The sequence below is a fragment of the Cricetulus griseus genome, chromosome X (assembly GCF_003668045.3).
Source record: "Cricetulus griseus strain 17A/GY chromosome X, alternate assembly CriGri-PICRH-1.0, whole genome shotgun sequence".
In the NCBI taxonomy this organism is placed as follows: Eukaryota; Metazoa; Chordata; class Mammalia; order Rodentia; family Cricetidae; genus Cricetulus; species Cricetulus griseus.
The window spans coordinates 74,851,872-74,869,812 of record NC_048604.1 but is presented as its reverse complement, the minus strand read 5'-3'; the positions used below and the strand labels follow the sequence as shown (position 1 = coordinate 74,869,812).

Below are 17,941 nucleotides of genomic sequence, written 5' to 3'. Positions count from 1 at the left end.
TCAGGGATATAGGGGTTGCAGATTTTAGGGAGGAGATCAAGTACATCTACAAAACATTTCAGATCTTAGCGCCTTGACATCATCTGAAGGTAATTGCAGTGCTTTTTACAAGTAGACTGAATGAGACCCAGACAAGAAAGTAGAAACAAACTGAGGCTCAGCCTAAGAAGGAGAGTACCAACTGGAACTCCTGTTTCTTGAGGTTGAGTCCAAAGCTGATAAAAGTCTCAAGGCTTTCATAGTCAATGGTAACACAGCAAAGGTTATGAAGTTGCTGCTAAGAGCAGTTTCTTAAGGCGGCACACATTGGTTACCTACTACACTGCTTCTCACCCTTTATCCAGGTTAGGGTCACCTGCTTCCAGTTCCAGCCTGTAGTACCAAAAGCCAAAAAATCTTCCTCTGGACACCATGGCCTGGTTTCTAGCTTGAGGACTTCTAAAAATAGCAGGCCCTCTTTAGTGGGGACAAACAGCCTAAGCCTCTGTACTTAGGGTCTGAGTTGTGACCATTAAGGCTGTGGCTGGTCTGTTAGCCCGACCCTAATGAGAGAAGTTGGGTCACTGACTAATGGGGTCTGCCTTTATGCATCTTATTGCTCACCCTCAAACCTCCCATCCACAACTGATATACTTGTTCTGATCCAAGGTAGTATTTCAGCCCCAAGAAAAATGAACTTTAATTATAGGTTGTTTTCCAGGGTACTGCTTTACAATTGCATCCCCCTGTGATGTTTTGTAAGCAGACAGGGATGAAGGAGAAGGCTTCAGATTTCTGCATTGATCAGTGACAATTTTCTTTTTCCATTCTTCTTTCTATATCTACCTGTTTATTTCCATCTGAGGTCTCAGATCTAGTTTTGTTTTCCTTCTGGAGCCTGCTATGACATGCCATTTTTAACATCAATTTTATTACTTAACTTCCTGCCCTCTTATGCCCGGTAGCAAAGATAAAGAAAAGAAGGCCAGAGAAAGCTGATAAGAGGTCCACCAGATATGACCTGAATTTAGAAGAAAGGTACACCTCCAGGTTGTCCCCAGGGCTAGGATACATTTTGCACAGGTGTGTCTGGCAAATGTGAGTACGTCCTGTAGATGTATTCAAGAATATCTGATGTTGTCATTTTGGAGTATTGTTTTTCCAAGTATGTCATTACCATTCTGTCTTTCAGGAATTTAAGTGAGTGTTCAGGGACCAGGGGTGTTTAAGCATACCGAGGTATGTATCTGGGTGTGTTCCATGTGTATATAGTTATATAGTATGCGTTATATGTATCCATCCATGTTTAAACATAAAAATATATACAGTTATACCACATGTGATCCTGTATATATCTTGCTTTTGCTGAGAATGTTTGAGTGTTAGGATGTCCCATTCTTCAGTGGATATTTGTGGTTTGATTATGCGAATGTGAAAGTACTCACAAATTGTATGTATCCCAAATGTGTTCCACATGTGTGCCTGCATGTGCTATGTGTATCTCAAGTGACTTGAGTGACCATGTATTCATTGGTATGGATAAAGGCACTGATAAACAAGAAAGCTAAGCCAATTTTACTTCCCAACAATTTAACAGCTTTTCTTCAAGTTACCTGAGTCAATCGGCACAAAAGCTAGACAAGGAATATGGGTTCAAATTTTATTCCCAGTAGTTGATCTAAAGAGTTTCACAGCTGTGAGTCAAATAGCAAGTACCAAATAGGTAAAAGGCACTAGTCAAATATCAACTTGAATTCTTCAAGCAGTTGCTTGCCTGTGTTTATGCCTCAACTTCCTAAGCAGCACTATGAGGGAGCTTAATGTATGACTTCTTTCTCACTCATTTAGTGATGTCTCACCTTAAGTACCATGGGTTAATTTTGTTTGTCCTCACCACAATGTATCAGAATGCAGATATGAAACTGTAAATTAGCATCTGAAGCATCTTATCCCAGTTAAACTCCTTCTAGAAAAGGCACATTTCTGAAACCTATACTTATCAGACATCCAACACCCATTTTTCCAGGGGCTTTAGTGAACAAGAATACAAGTATAAACAAGGCCTCAAAGACATTATTCACTAAAGCCCAGGGAAAACAATGTATGCTTTTTCTCAATCATTGTATCTGATCCTTTGGAATAACTATAGGAGGTGAGGCACCATTTTGTTTTGTTTTGTGAGACAGGGTTTCACACTATAGACATGCTGTCTTTAAACTCACTATATAAGTCCAGGCTGGCCTTTAAGGCATGGCAATCCTCTTGACTCAGCATCTTGTGTGCTGAAATTACAGGTATGAGTCACACTACACCTGGCTTAATGGTCAGCCTTTAAGCTCAAGGCCCACTCTCTAAAAGCAGATGTAGATAATCTTCAGAGAAAACATTCCAACTAATCAAGGCACAAAGGGCTACCAAATTTAGGATTATTTTTTCTACATGTGGAAAAGTTTCTCAAACATCCTTAGATAATATATATATAGACAGACTTATCATTTATGGAGTAGATGTACCTGAAATACTAGCTAGTGCCTTAGTGTTAACAAGGCTAGAGATATCCAGTGCTATCCTCCACTTAGTTCTTCTCACTGTCTTGACTAGCTTATTATTATTATTTTATTATTATTATTATGTTGTTGTTGTTGTTGTTGTTGTTGTTGTTGTTGTTGTTGTTGTATGAGGCAAGCTTTCGCTGTGTTATGTAGCCCTGGCTGTCCTGGAACTTACTATGTAGACCAGGCTGGCCTCGAACTTCTAGAGATCTGCCTGCCTTTGCCTGCCAGGTGCTGGGCCACCACACCTAGCTAACTAGCTTTTATTTAAGAAGAAAAAGACTTAGATAGAAGCAAAGGGCACAAAGAAGTTTTAGGATGAATTCCTTGTCCAAAGTATTCAAGGACAAGGAATAGTTAGCTCTGCCTAGCACACCACTGTTTTCAAAGCACCACTGATCTGAGTCAATGAAAGCAATACAGAACTATAATGGTTCTTATTCATTAATTATTACTGTGGGGCTTTGGGGAGGTAGAGTCTACCTGAGTTTTAAAGAAATCACCATCCTCCCATCTCAGGTTCCACTGCTCTCTCACCTGTTTTTCTTTTTCAACAGCCTCCACAGCAGGGAGGGAGATATTTCCAAATGAAATGGCAGAGTTAAAGATGGAGAATATCCACTTATTCTATGTAGGTCATTGGTCAAAAACTTGCAATTTCAAAACAACTCCTAATCATATTAAGAAAACCTAGTAATATTTGGAACAAATCTTAGCCAAAGACCTGGTGGCTGAGAACTGATTTTTAATTGCAATGCCCTTAGGTAGTTCAGGCCTGAGGGACTTGAAAAGGTGCTAAATAATAACACAATTAATTTGGGCTGTCTTCCAAACTCCCCTTTTAGCTTTGCGGGAGATAGGGAGAGTGAAAACTGGTTTGCTATTCATAGCAACATGTGTGTGGCTCCATGGAGAACAGAGCTTGGAATAAAGAAAAGAAAGCTTCTTGTGTAAAAAATTATCTCAGCTTTCTACCAAGAATCCAAGGAACAGGATGGATCATAAGGCCTCTTTCTTTCTAAGGGAGAACAGTAATAAGAATCCTCCGCTATGGTGGAGAGAATTTAGCTACAAAGACAATGGAATCTGTTCAAGGGCACTCAGTGACTGGCTTCCTATTAGCAAGTCCTCTGTATTTCCATTCAGGGAGTACTGAGTATCAAACTCCTCCACTGTGTCAGTCACCCACAGATCTCTGCCATAGAGAGCTCTGAGATAATGAGGCTCAACTTATTGACAAGAAAATCAAGTCAGACAGGTTGTCTTGCCCCGCCCATTGTCACAGACCCCTCGTTTCCATAACATATATAGGTATCTAAAGTCACCTCCAGAAGGAAAGACCAGAGTGGTTAGCACATCCTGTGGTTTCAGGAACTCACATCATTATCAGGAAATGCTCTACCTTAGCCCTACTACAGCTGCATTGTGTTTCCCTAGGCAAGCTATTGCCCTCCCTGTGTCGTGTTCCTCAGCTTCCACAATGAGAGGATTAGACCTAAGACAGCTCTGATGTCCCTTTTGTAGCCAATAAAGTTGTCTGGAATGACTAGATGACACTGTAACTTCCAGAGTTTGAGTCTAGATCAAGCTGAAAGCAATTACATAACAATTGAGTCTTTGCATCTCATTTTTGTCAGTCTCTAGCATACCTCCTTGACAAGGTCACAGGAAAATTCAGGTGACACAACGCATAAAACCCACTAAAAATATAACCCAACATCCAACAGGAAAAGTCAAGAATCAAGTGTCTACTAGTGCCAGTTCCTTTTCCTTAAAGTATATGCATGGTTTAGTAAACGTTAAGTATTCCTATGCATTTTAGTCTAGATTTGCATGTCACTCAGCTGATTGCAAGGTCCAAAATTGTTAGCAAACCCCTCCACTGTCATTTTGTCCTGAGCACAAAGCCTTTGTTCTCAGCTCCACCACCGTGCCTAGTTTATCAGAGGCACTCCTGGAGACACCTGGCTCCTCCTGTGCCTTTATCGCAAAATGAAGGCACCCACTACTCAACCGTCTTGCCAACCAGCAGCATTCACTGAGAGAGGAGGCAGGAAGAAAGTGGGTGGAGGAGAGGCTGTGGGAGGCTCAGCTAAAAGTAACTATTGCCTTTAGGCACCACTCAGAGTGGGTGGGGGTGGGATCTTAGCACATCCTGTCTGCAGCCAGCTGGGCATGGAGGTGCATGGCTTCTCCTCCTCTAATGAAGGCAGGCAGGCGGAGAAATCAGCTGCCAGAGCCATTCCAAGAGCTGGCTGGAGATGAACAGTACTGGTCTGCTCTGGGCCCTGAGGGTGAGATTACTCAGCATAGGGCTGCATCCACAGCTTCTTTGCCTCAAGAAGCTAATGTGGCTTACAGGAGATTCTGTGTTCCTGCCACCCTCTTCCCACTGCCTAGCACCCAAAGGCCAGCTCCCTCTGAGAGGTTACATAATAATCTTCTTCTCTGTTCAGCTTTCTTACTTCAATCAAACCTAAAAAAAACATTTAGATCTCCAGAAAGTATAGGTCCAAAATTCTGGAAAAGGATAATCGTTTACCCAATGACCAAAAGCCTGACTGATATGAGGAGTCATGAGTCCAGACCCATCACTGCAACTTTGGACATCTGTTCCCTTCTGTGCCTTAGTTTTCTTCCTTGTATAAAGGGAATGAAGCAATGTACTGCAGACTTGTCGGCTATTTTCTTCTCTTCATCACAGGCAATTCTCAGATAAACCTGGACACTTTGTAAAAGAGCAACCTTAGCCATGCACCCATCCTAGTAAGAGACTAACCTTTGCCATGCACCCAGCTATGGGTATTCTGTCTCCCAGTCATTTTGGCTAATCTGAGAAAACTCATCCTTCTCCACAATCCCCCTATTAAGTAAGGTATGCATTAACAAAATGGTAACCTGAACCTTTCTAACATGTTCTCTATTACTGCCATAAGGCCCTTTAAAACCAGACCTAGTCCACATTTTCCTGCCTTATGCAGATTTTTTTCCTTCCTTAGAAACATGATTCTTCTATTAAAACCACTCAATTTTAGCAACATGGAAACTGAGGTAAAGACCTTGCTCAATATCTGGCAGCAAGGTGGGTAAAGAGTCAGGGCCTGACCTTTGGGTCAATGCTTTTTCTACTACTTTTTTTTTCTTCTCCAGGTCTGTCTTCTATATACTGTCCTACCATGCACACACAACTCTACCACGTCTCTCCTACCAACTCTCAACATTATTTCTAGAAGCTCTATTGTTCAAAGTAGGCCAGCAACTACCACAGAAGACTGGCAAAGGCAGGGAAGAGCTAAACTCAGACATATTCCTCTCAACTTCTACTCTTATCGCCCTGTCTCCCTCTTTGGTCCTTTCTTCAAAGCCTCTTAATGACTACTGAAGTACGTCAGAAGACCCCTTCAATTCTCAAAGTTGTAACTTCTCCTAACCACAAAAAGCACTACAAGATGTAGTGACAGAGGACCGACAGAGTTCTAGGTCAGGCACTACCTACCACTTCCTCTTTGTGTAACATTGAGAAAGTTTGCTTAATCCTTAGGAGCCTTATTTCCTAAGCTACTTAGGAAACTTAGGTTTGGGGAAGGAACCAATGAACTAACTAGGGAACTTTGTTGAATGTCTTAGTTACATTCTACTCGTGGCACTATTACTAACCAAATGAATGTACAAATTGGCTCTAAGCTGTCAAGGCAGCCAGCCCTTACCTCCAGCTACTCCATACCTATGAGACTGGTTCTGTATTCATAAAAGAATTCTCTACTATGCATGTGGCATGTCTGTTTTAACAAACTGAATCCCAAACTGGTACACGACTACTACTGAAGTCACTAAGGGATTCCTTTCTTAATGGCCAGTAGCTGGTTCAAAGAATGCAATCTATGTTTCACCTGCTATAGAGAAAACCTAATCCAAGTATAATTACTAAGGCAGATCTATGACCTCCATAACCACCCTGTGATTCTAAATTTGCAGAAATGAACTGTTATATTGCCTGCAGCATTTAAATAATATTAATCAGAAAGTTAGCATTGATTATTTGAGATCAAAGGAATCTTTGAAACCATCTAACTATCCTTATTTCGTAGATGAGGAAAACAAACTTCAGAAGATAAAAGCAATTTATTTATAGTCACTAAAGAATCTAGCAGAATATGTATCAATACAGCAAATATACAGAAATTTGTCCCTACAAGATTCAAACCATCAAATGATCATGCTGATTACAGTTGTCCCTTGGTATCTCTGGTATACTGGTCCCTGGACTCCCTTCAAGTACCAAAATCTGATGGTGTTCAAGTACCTTATATAAAATATAGTATTATACCCTATAAATGTCCTTCTTTATATTTTACTGTTTTTGGTCTAGTACTATGAATGGAACCCAGGGCCTCACATACATTGAGCTGTAACATTGAGCTATACATGAAGCTCTACCTCCCAAAATTTTAAATTGACTCTGGACTATTTAAATATCTAACACAATGTAAATGCTATAAAATAGTTATTATACTGCATCCTATATATTATTTTCTCAACCCCAGCCACATATTCCCATCCTCATGTGAAATCAGAAAATACTGATGTCAGAGACACACTCAAAAAGAGAGAGTCTAGGAACTGGTAGTCTCTTTAATTCCCCCAGATGATTCCAACATAAGCAAGGCAAAGAACCACTGGGTTAATGGAAACAAACTGGCAATGCAACAAGGAAATCAGACAACTTACAGAACCCTAAAAACAAAATACATTCTGTCTTAAAGCCATATCCATGATGTTCTGCAGTCGACAAAAGGAAAAATTTCAACTCTGGGACTGACCTTCAGCTAAATTCTGGACCCAGTTAGAAAACACTTCATTTGTGGACACTGAAAGAAAACAGGGCACTGTGGAGCCTGCAATAATATTTACCAGGAGTGAGATGCCAAGCAACATATTCTTTTTCTAATGAGACCACTAGTTTGACAGATAATAGTATTGAATGGGGTGTGTCCTGGTGCCCATAAAGCACACAAAACAAATCTCATGTGATGTTATTCTCATCAACACAATGATAGGACAGATAATGGCACTGATATATGAAGTCAGCACTTGTTGACCAGATACATAGAAAACCTGACAGACTCCAACTTCAAAGGGAGGCACTAGTAAGATGTTAAAGGAGTGGCATTAACCTCATCATACAGAACATTCTTTGAATCAACTTGTGTGATACTTTTTCAAATTTCAAATAACACAATCTTCTGTATGATATGAAGAACAAACTTCAAACCTCCAAAAGGCTGAAACAATACACAAACAAAATAAAATATTTTAACTGATACAGTGCTAGAAAAAAAACTGAATTTCTTGCACAGGATGAGAAAAATTAAAACTCACAAAGTTACAAGAATAAGCCAATCAAAACAAAATATGACAAGTTTTGAAACAAAAAAAACACTAAACTGACTTACAAGACCAATTTCAAAAGAGGACTATACTAGGCACAAAGTGTATGTTGCATATTTGAATTATCTTGAGGAGGTTTAAATTCAAACATCCATTTCTCAGACTAGATCAGAACCCCTGCATATTTGATCTTAGTTGGCTGCCAGGTTGAGCAGCATGGTTGGTTTGGGGTAACTCTTTTTTTGTTGTTCTTCTTAGTTTCTACTTTTTGGTGAAGTACTTAGGAGCAAATCCAGGGTCTGGTGAATACTAGACAAGCTACCCAATCGTGACTAACACATTTTAAAACATATACGGAAAAGTGTATGTGCCTCCAAAAGGACAATTGCATGAAAACTTAGTTGCTCCAAAACATTTTGTATCTTAGGTTTCAGCAATTCACTTTGGTTTTTACCTTGAAGATTATAAAAAGTGACATTTTATTTTCATAAGACTGGCTAAACACCACTGTTTGATGATTGTTCAAGAAATTTTATGGACTACCTTTTTTGCCCAAAAGTACTAAAGTATTAAAAAGCATTTAAAATGTAAGCATGCAAATCCACGAGACTTCAGGAATGACTCATACACACCTCCCTCTTCACCTGACCCCTTTCAGTTTCACATTAACTGTAAAAGATCCAGTCTGATGCTCCTCCTTCACCGATAGAAAGGCATACCCACAGACAGTTCTCACCTTTACTCTTCTCAGCTGTAAACCTGGGAACAGCAAGCATCCTTATCTATTTCAAATGGCTAATAGGATGTAAAATTAGAAAAGATGTAAAATCACTTTGCAACCTTTACAGGCCCATGCATTGACAAAGTGTTACTGACATAGCCATTAACAGCTTCTTTCCTGGAGGCCTTTCTCCTTTCTAGTTTTTCCACGTTGTACTTTGGTGCCAGGGCAAAGCATAATGAATTAAATATTCTTGAGTGCTAGATCCATAGGGACAGAAAGAGACACTCTGGGCACATACTGGAAGAACTAAGCTTTAATAAAGGATTCTTGGAAAGCCTAGAGAAGTTGCAAAGCTGTAAATAAGGGCTAGAAAGTCTTAAGATTTGCTTCCTTCATTTAATTCTTACAAAAAAAGCTACTAGAGCTGTACCTAGATGCTTTAAAAGAGGCATTCTGGGAACAAAGGCTCAGTTTTCACATTGCACACTGTGGGGTCAGATGTAATGGTAGCAGACAGGCTAAAGAGGGCATATTTAGCAGCATCACTGCAACTACCAGCATGTCTTCTGTACACAGTCAATTACTCTAAATCTGGGCCTCACCACACAGGGGGGCATCCCATCCACAGGTTTATTGGGATCCCTCAGCTTCGTGGTAAAGCTTACACACACACACACACACACACACACACACACACACACACACACACACACATGCACGCACAGCTGTCACACACAACAGCTGGGTTGGCAAGCTTCCCTGAGCTACAAACAAAATTCCAGCAAATTACAGAAGCAGATATTGCAGGTCCTGACAGGTGAGACCTGATTAATGAATGAAATATGCTGGTCAGTTTGTTCCCACCAAACTGTCACTTCACTGTCTCACTGCCTAAAGCCAAAAATTGGGGTAAAATGTTTCTTTCAAGAACTGCAGATTTCCTTACACTAATCCCAGGCACTGAAATGCTTCAGTTAATCTTAAAAATGAGAGTAGTGACTAAAGAGAGGGAACTCATGAACCATTTTCCAATAAAAAGTCTCCATGTGTACTGTGAATATATTTTCTAGGCATTTTCAGACTATGGAGATTTTTGATGTTTATCTTGTTCTTCCCTAAAGAGCATCTCTTCCCGTTTTGCTGGCTTCCAGCTTCTGTTGAACAGAGACCACAGTGCCTGTGCCTTTAAAGAGTGGGTTCTGAAGCTCAGTGGTTGCAGGGTGATTCATGAGTTACTAGGATACCAGTATAAGGCATTTTATTTAACTCCTGGGTGGGGAGCTGAGGGCTAAAATCCTTTAGGATAGATTTAGCACCCTCCCAGGAGCAAAAGCTTGTCCTCTACGTAAAAGGGTAAGAGAGTGAGGAAGGGAACTAAAGGGCTTTATAAGAAAAAAGTTTAAACAAATCAGAGCCCAAAAGACCATCCTCTTCCTTATATCTCAAGCACTTAGAGTGACAGATGAGAAAGGAAAAGGGGAAAGGGAAAGTTATGAAAAAGGCAGAAAAATGTCTCCTTTTTTTTCCATTTCCTTCTCATGTTGCATACATTCACACATTTGAAGGAGAAATATGAAGACTCTAGGATTCACACAATTAAAGTGGCACCCTGCTGTCCACTCCCTAAACTCACTTCAGGCTGCTCTGGGGTGGCTTGCCATCTCACTAGTACACTCCTGAATTTGTGACGTATGAGCCTTTATAGCTTAAATTACTGATGGTAGTGCCCATTCAAAGTACCCCTCTATTCCAGCCTGAAAGGCTACATGTGATAGCAGGAGGATGAACATAGGTGGCATTCACCAGTCCTAGGGAAGGCTTTTTAGAGCTGTGGAACTTGATGCTATCTTCACAGATTCCTGCACCAAGCACTCTCCATCCACACTCAGGAGTATTTACAACTCCCCCAGCCACACCACACACAGATGAATATGCACATACACCCACAAATATACTGGCACCCCCATACCCACATACACTCCCCCCAAAGCTTTCTGTCAAGGGTTTGTCAGGCATTTTATGACATTACTTAGTCATAAACCTGGGTCAAAAACTAGCTATAAAAACTCATTTTTCCTTTAAAAAAAGTCAAAAGCATTTCAGTGTTGGATTTCTTGACCAGGTAGCTAAAACCACAACAACATCCCTTATGGGGAAAATGTATTTTTCAGATATCAGAAACAAGAATGTATATATATATATATATATATATATATATATATCCGTTCCTTTGGTTAATAGTTCATTTCCCTTTGACTTCAAATCCTATGGGTGCCCAAAATCACATAATGCAAGAACTTGGAAGTCACCTGGCCCAAAGATTTCCAACTGTCAACCTTATAGGGAATCCCAAACTCACTGAGGAGAGAGAGAAAAAAGCTCACTTTCAAACAACCAGTGAATAGAGAAAACTTAAATCTGCAGCTACACGAGGATTGGGCTTTTCTCCACTCTCCAACATAGTCTCAAAAACAACAAGCTTACTGTAAATATTTCTCTGAAGCAAACAGGTAAAAAAAATAAGAAATCATACTAACTTCTTATTTCAACGAGGTTCTTGGGGCCCTAACAACGAGACCAAATGATGAATATGAAATCACTGCCAGCAAGCTTCCCAGATCATGCTTCTATCACCGAACCAAAGGAGGAGGAAAAACGTTGCTCAGCTTCTCACCCACACTGCGTCAACTAGTGCACACCTCAAGGTTCAAAACCTCAACTTGATGCCATTAAATAATGTTCTCTTGTTCTATCAGGACAATCTCAAGGCCCCCTCAATAGCCATTTCCAAAGAGACTGAACAAGACCTGAAAATTGACAGCATAATGCTAGCTGATTTGCACATCACACATGAGCAGCCGCCCACATGAGTATAGCTAGAAGCATGTGTGTGGGCGTGTATGTGGCATGATTCACTGCTGTATGAGCCAGAAATGGCACTGTTTCAAGTCAGGTAAGCAACGGAATGAAGAATATCTGCCTGCACCAGCAAAGAAGAAGATAAAATAACAAAAAAAAAAAAAACAAGCAAAAAAGCTTTGCCAAGAGGTCTCTCAGCAAAAACAGAAATACAAAAAATAATAATAATAGTAACAACAGCATATACCACCATGGCTATATAATAGACATATCTCAAATTGGAACACTGTCTAGCTCACATTTCCCAAGTTCTCATCCCATTACATGTCCTTTTTTGTGTCCAAACTTTTAATTTAACACATTACATACTTACAGTTACATGAATGTTTCAGAGACCTCGGTTCTTAAGCAACCAACAAGGAAATAAATCTCATCAGCACTATCAACTTCTATTTGAAGTAGTTTGTAAACAGCACTGCAAATGATACTGCCCCAAAGGAGGCATACCCAATTCACAAACTGTAAAAAATGCTGGATTTTGTTTTCTGAGTGAGACAGAAAAAAAATCCTCAAACTCAAATGATGGGGTATAATATCTGGGGAAAGGAGCCCAAAAACATCTCATCAAAATCCTCTCTTGCTAATTTAAAATATAAAGGAATACTTTTTGTTCTATTCCATGATTGCAAAGAAAATGACACCTACTGCTTTAACGAATGTTTTAATGATGGCAGCTTTCCAAAACAGAAATTGGAAACCCTCAACAGCAAAACTGAAATTCAAAGGACACAGTTACCAAGTGCCAAGTCAAGGCACCCCAGTGTGTCACTTCCCAAATTTGTGCTCCTCATTTAGAGACTATTTTCCATACATCCGTTTCTTGCATAGGTTTTTCTTCCTCTCTAAACAACCAGTGCAAGACTTTCCACAGACTGCCAAAAATTCATCATGCTGTTCCACAAACACCTTCCTCCGACCCCAGCCCCAAACAAGCCCACAAATATTATGATAGCAAGAGAGAAATTTTGATTAAAATTTCAAAACAGAGTTTAAAGGTAGTTTTTAAGAGAACGAGTTAACAGAACATCACAAACAGCGAAGCCACTTTAACAGGACACAGCTTGCTCTACAAACGTCACATAGAGAATGCACACAAGCATGCACAGTTAAATAGAAAACATTTCTTATCAACAATTTTACTCAAGCAATAAACAACTACACTCACAGGCATATTTAAAACACAAGACATGACAAAAGATTTAGGGAGAGATAATATACCAACGTCATACATATCACAGCGAGGCCATGTTGAAGCTCAAAACCGTTTTCCCCCCTGAGTAAGAAAGCTTGTTCTTTCTCTCCCTCTCTTTCCCTGTCTCAGACTGTCTCTCTTGATTTTTTTTCCCCCTCGGAGGCTCTCGGGATGAAATCAAAGTGAGAGTTCGCAACAGCTCAGGTGGCTGGACTCCATTCAGCGCGTTCCCAAGAAAAACATGAGTATGACATTGACAAGCAGGAGAACTACAATCACGGCAAAAACAACTACAGTTTGCACATCCAGGGTCATGGTGCAATGCAGAACACTGTAGTGTTCCAGGTGGGGGGCCGGCAGATTGGGAGATGTCAATCTCTGTTCTGTCAGACTGTCCATACAGCCACCATGCTAAAAAGGAAAGGAGGAAGTCAGATGGTTAGGGAAGGTCTGGGTTTGGCCCCCGAGTTTGGTCCGGGGGAGGGAAGGGGGTTGGAGGCAGGGGCTTTTGCTTCCCTCCCCCTCGCGGGACTGGGCTGATCTTTCTTTCCTAGCTGAGAAATCTTAGCTTAAGCTGAAGGTAGCAGAGTCCAGCATTCTCTCTTGAGCGCCACTGAAAAATCAAAATCCTGCTTTTCAAAAAGAAAGGCAAAAAGAACCGATAGGTTCGCCAGAGCCTTCTGTCTGTCCGGGCATGCGTCCGTCTGTCTAGCTGGCTACCGGTCAGTCTCAGTCTCCCCTACTCTATCTAGTTCATTAGCTTTCCAAAGATGCCTCGTCTGCTAGCTCTCTTAGGGGGATTCCAGGGTATCAGCCACTCTTCCTAGCCTTTCCTAGCTGGCCCTCTCCCTCTCCTCTCCCCACCCCCACCTCAGCCGGTAGGTTGCCTTTTTATTCACGCAGAGACTGGGGGCGCCAGCGTGAGTTGCTGACAGAGACGCTGACAGGAGAACAAGCCAATAGCAGATGCTGCAGCTGCGCATTCAGTGCCCGGAGGCGAGACTTGAGCTGGTGTGCTAGCAATGACGGCCAATCGGAGGACCCAAATCTCACAGAGTCTGCTCTCTCCTCGGGAGCCACCAACAGTCAGTTTTTACGTAGGGGTGAGGAACTAGTGGGGGAAGGGAGGGTAAGAGACTGAAGGACGAGTAAAAAAGACTGAGAAAGGGGGAGGAAGCAAACAGAATCAAATGAAAGGCGAGAGGCATGATAAAGAAGGAGGAGGAGGGCAGAGAAAGCGTCCACGAGAAGGAGAAAGAGAAGGAAAGATGGGATGGGACAAAAGAAGAAGAAATAGAGGCTATCGTGAAGAAGGAAGTGGGTGAGGAAAAGCCAGGATAAAGAATGGAAAGAAGGGCGAAGGAATAGGAAATGCAGGTAGGTACATAGGTAGGTTGGTGGAAGGCAGCCCCTCTGGAGCGTAGGGCAATAGGAAGCAAATGTATGTTTGGCCACTGCCTAAACTAAGTAACAGGCCACTCACAATCAGCAATAAAATCTCACAAATCAGTAGCCGTGGACACAATTAATGGGACACCAGCTTACCCACAATCCAAATCTATTTGGCTTTCTCTGCTCTAGTTGCCCTGTCCTTCCTTAATTACATTTTCTTCACACTACAGTTAACATGCTCTTCCACAGCCTCCTGAGTATGAAAAAGGAAAGCCAACTATGGGTTAAATATTTTTCATATATAAACGTAAGAAAAAACTTTCAATCTGCTTGTGATCATTACTCTGTTCAGTGTGTACAACTTTGAATCTACATCAAGAGGAAAAAAACTAGAGGTCAGAAGGGTTCAAATTTACTGCTAGTTCTTTTTGGGTGTGTAACTTTCAGGCAACTCATTTACCTTCTGTGGGCTTCCATCTCCATTCCGTTGCATGAGAAATAGTTTCTCTGAGAATAAATTGAAATCCCAGAATTCCAACTGCAGAAAAATATGTGTAATTTCTACAACTGCCTGGGCCCTCAGGAAAGAAGGACTCACTTATATAGATAATCTCCCAGAGCCTTTCATGTTCTTAGATTCCTATGACCTTAGGAGTCAACGGGTAGATAAGAGGGGAGAGAAAAAAAGAAACTGGATTAGCTAGAGATGTAGCAAACTTAATTTTGAAACTGTTAGCATACTATGGAATTTAAGAGGAGTGGAAACTGTTTGCTATTCTCTAGAAGTCTCTGAGACTCAGACAGTCATTATCTTAATTAAATTATTAGAAATTCTGAATGGGCACAGTTCATAAATAAAATAGTCTCAGGCCCTTGGGATAGAATACACTCCAAATGAGACCACACGTTACACATTTTAGATCATAGAGCAATCACAAAAAGAACAACAAAAAAACCTAAATCAAATTTTTAGATCCAATTATCAATTACCAGACACACAGAGGACCAAAGGCGCAGGGCTACTGCAGTACAGGGATTCTGATGATAAAATGTACACTATGAAAAACTACAAGATCAACAATCCAGTTTCACAAATAAATTGATGTCTTCACAAATAACTCAATGGACTGAGGTGGAATTGAGCATATACAGATGCATGTGCATTTGCGACATATAAAACAACTAGAAGTCTTAACACAAACCAAATACTTAATGATATTGAAGGATTACTATGAAATGTTTAGATATGCGAGTGACTAACAAATAGGAGGACTAAGGGTAAACCTTTGCGATCTTGGATACGGTTTCTTAATTACGGCAAAAACACAAGCCACCAAGGAGAAACGAGTTAAATTTAAATGCATCCAATTAAAACTAGTGGCTTCAAAGGATGTTATCACATGTATGGAACTCCCACCAAAAAAAGAGAGAAATCTTTACAAATAGACTCTGACTGTAGTCTTGTATCTAGAATAAATAAAGAGTTCTTATAACTCACAAAAAAATATAACCCAAGGGTTGATGAGGAGACTCAGAGAAAAAAAAATGTTCTTGATGTGCAAACCTAACAGCAAATTTGATCCCCAGATTCCATGAAAAGATAAGAGATGGGACCAACTTATCCTCTGCCCTCCACATACATGCCATGGCACACTCACTCACACAATAATAATAATTTTTAAAAAGAACTATGAGGCAGCTAGGTAGTTCAGCAGATAAACATGCTTGCCATCAGTCTTGATGGACTGTGTTAGATCTCTGGTACCCACATATTTAAAGGAAAGAACAAATTCTCACAAGGGTCCATTGACCTTCCTACATCCTTCCAATAAATTATGTCAATAAAATATAATAAACATAATGTGATAAAATCATTAAAAAGAAATATTACCCAATTGAAAACTCATCAATATATCTGAACAGTATTTATCTAAAGAAATGGTCAATTAATACATGAAAAGATACTCAACACGGTTGGCCATCAGGGAAATTCGAATCAAATGCAGGAAATGCAAATACAGGATATTACTTACATTATTTTTGGTAATGAGATACAAATTTACACTCATCCTAACAGTTTAAAAGAAAATGCCAGATAATGAGGTTAGGGTTATAGCTAGGTGATAAAGTGCCTGCCTGGGATGCAAGAGACCCTGGGCTTGATACTAAAAGTAGCAAGAATTAGAACCTTCATATAGCTGATAGGAATATAAAATGACACAGCCAATTTGTGAAACTGTCTAAAAGTTCCTCAAAGTTAAAAAATAGAGTAACCATTTGATTAAAACACTTGTAGATATGTACATAAGAGAAAGGAAAACAAGTCCACACAAAATTCATATGTAAATGTTCATAGCAGCATTATTCATAAGAGCCAAAAGATGAAAACAATCTAAGCATCCACCCACTGTTGAATGGTATACATTCTTTCAATGGGATATTATTCAACCATAAAAAGAAATATTGTTCTAACTGGAAGAGATACACAATGTTTCTTTTTATCATTCTGTTTATCTGAAATATCGATGTATTTAAGGTAAATGCTATTCCATAAATGATTTCAGTTATGTAAAAATAACAAATGTAAATATTAGTTTGTCATGTGAAATGCACTTTTTCTGGTGAGTAATAGCCAACATAATTTGAAATCTACTTTTTTTGAGAGACAGGGTTTCTTTTTTCTATTATGTGCCTCTGGGCTGTCCCAGAGATCTGCCCCCTGCCTCCTAGTGCTGGGATTAAAGGTATGCACCACCACACCCAGCCTGAAATCTATTATTAGATTGTGCTGAGACAGATACTGACTCTCAAAACTGCTATATTCTATGCAACTAGCATTTTACCCTAAAACGGCTCATCCCCATCTAGCTTTACTTCTGTGCTGGTTACTTTTGTTTTCAATTTGTTAAAACCAGCATCACCTGGGAATTAAAAACCTCAGTTGAAGAACTGCCTGGTCAGATTTACCTGTGGCCCTGTCTGAGGGACACTGTCTGAATTCCAGTTGATAACAAAGGAACCAGGACAGTGGGCAGTACCATCCCAGACAGGTGTACCTAGACTGTATAAGAAAGCTAGCTAAGCTTAAGCCATTGAGCAAGCCAGAAAGCAGAATTCCTCCAGTTACTACCTCCTGATTCCTGCCTTGTGTTTCTATTTGACTTCTCCCAAAGACTGACCGTGCTCTGGAAATGTAAGATAAAACAAGTCTTATCATTATCATGAAACAAGTTTTATCATTATCTAAGTTGTTTTGGGTCATGGTGTTTCTCATAGCAGCAGAAGAAAACTAGAAGGACTTCCTCACTTTCTTTGACCCTTCAACATAGGATAACCTAGCTCTAGCTTCATCCCTAACTTCCCATAGAAACAACCTGTTACTAAAGTTTCATCCTTGTCTTTCTCCTATAGCTTCCTCTTTTCCCTGAAATGTCCCACTGCTTTAAAGATACCATCTACATGAGCTGTCTTCAATTCTTACCTGGGTTTTTCTTCATCCAGCCATGAATGTCATGGTTTCTCAAAAATCCTTTTAATTTCAGCTTTTTTATCTTCTCAATTCTATACTTCCCCAGAATAAGCTCATCTACTCTCGAAGCTTGAATTACCACCTACATCACACACTTATCCACCTCCTTTCAACAAATTTGCTGGGCACAAGTGGAAAATAAAACAGACAGAAGCATTTGATTGCAGCTAAGCAGAGAACTTACTTCTCTTCTGTTGATACTTAAGGAGCGCTCTTGAAGTCCAGGATGAGTCTCTAACTGCTTTCTGATTGTGTCCTTCTAAATG

At 40.1% G+C, this 17,941-nt stretch overlaps 1 protein-coding gene across 2 annotated transcripts in view; it reads right to left on the bottom strand.

Annotated features, from left to right (window-relative positions):
- Arhgef9 (Cdc42 guanine nucleotide exchange factor 9) overlaps window positions 1-13,630 on the bottom strand; it is a 126,126-nt gene extending 112,496 nt beyond the window's left edge. For both annotated transcript variants that reach the window (XM_027431902.2, XM_035450243.1), the window contains exon 1: window positions 12,792-13,630. The gene's annotated coding sequence lies outside the window, so the exon portion shown is untranslated. The remainder of the gene's footprint in view (window positions 1-12,791) is intronic.
- Between the last annotated feature and the right edge of the window lie 4,311 nt (window positions 13,631-17,941).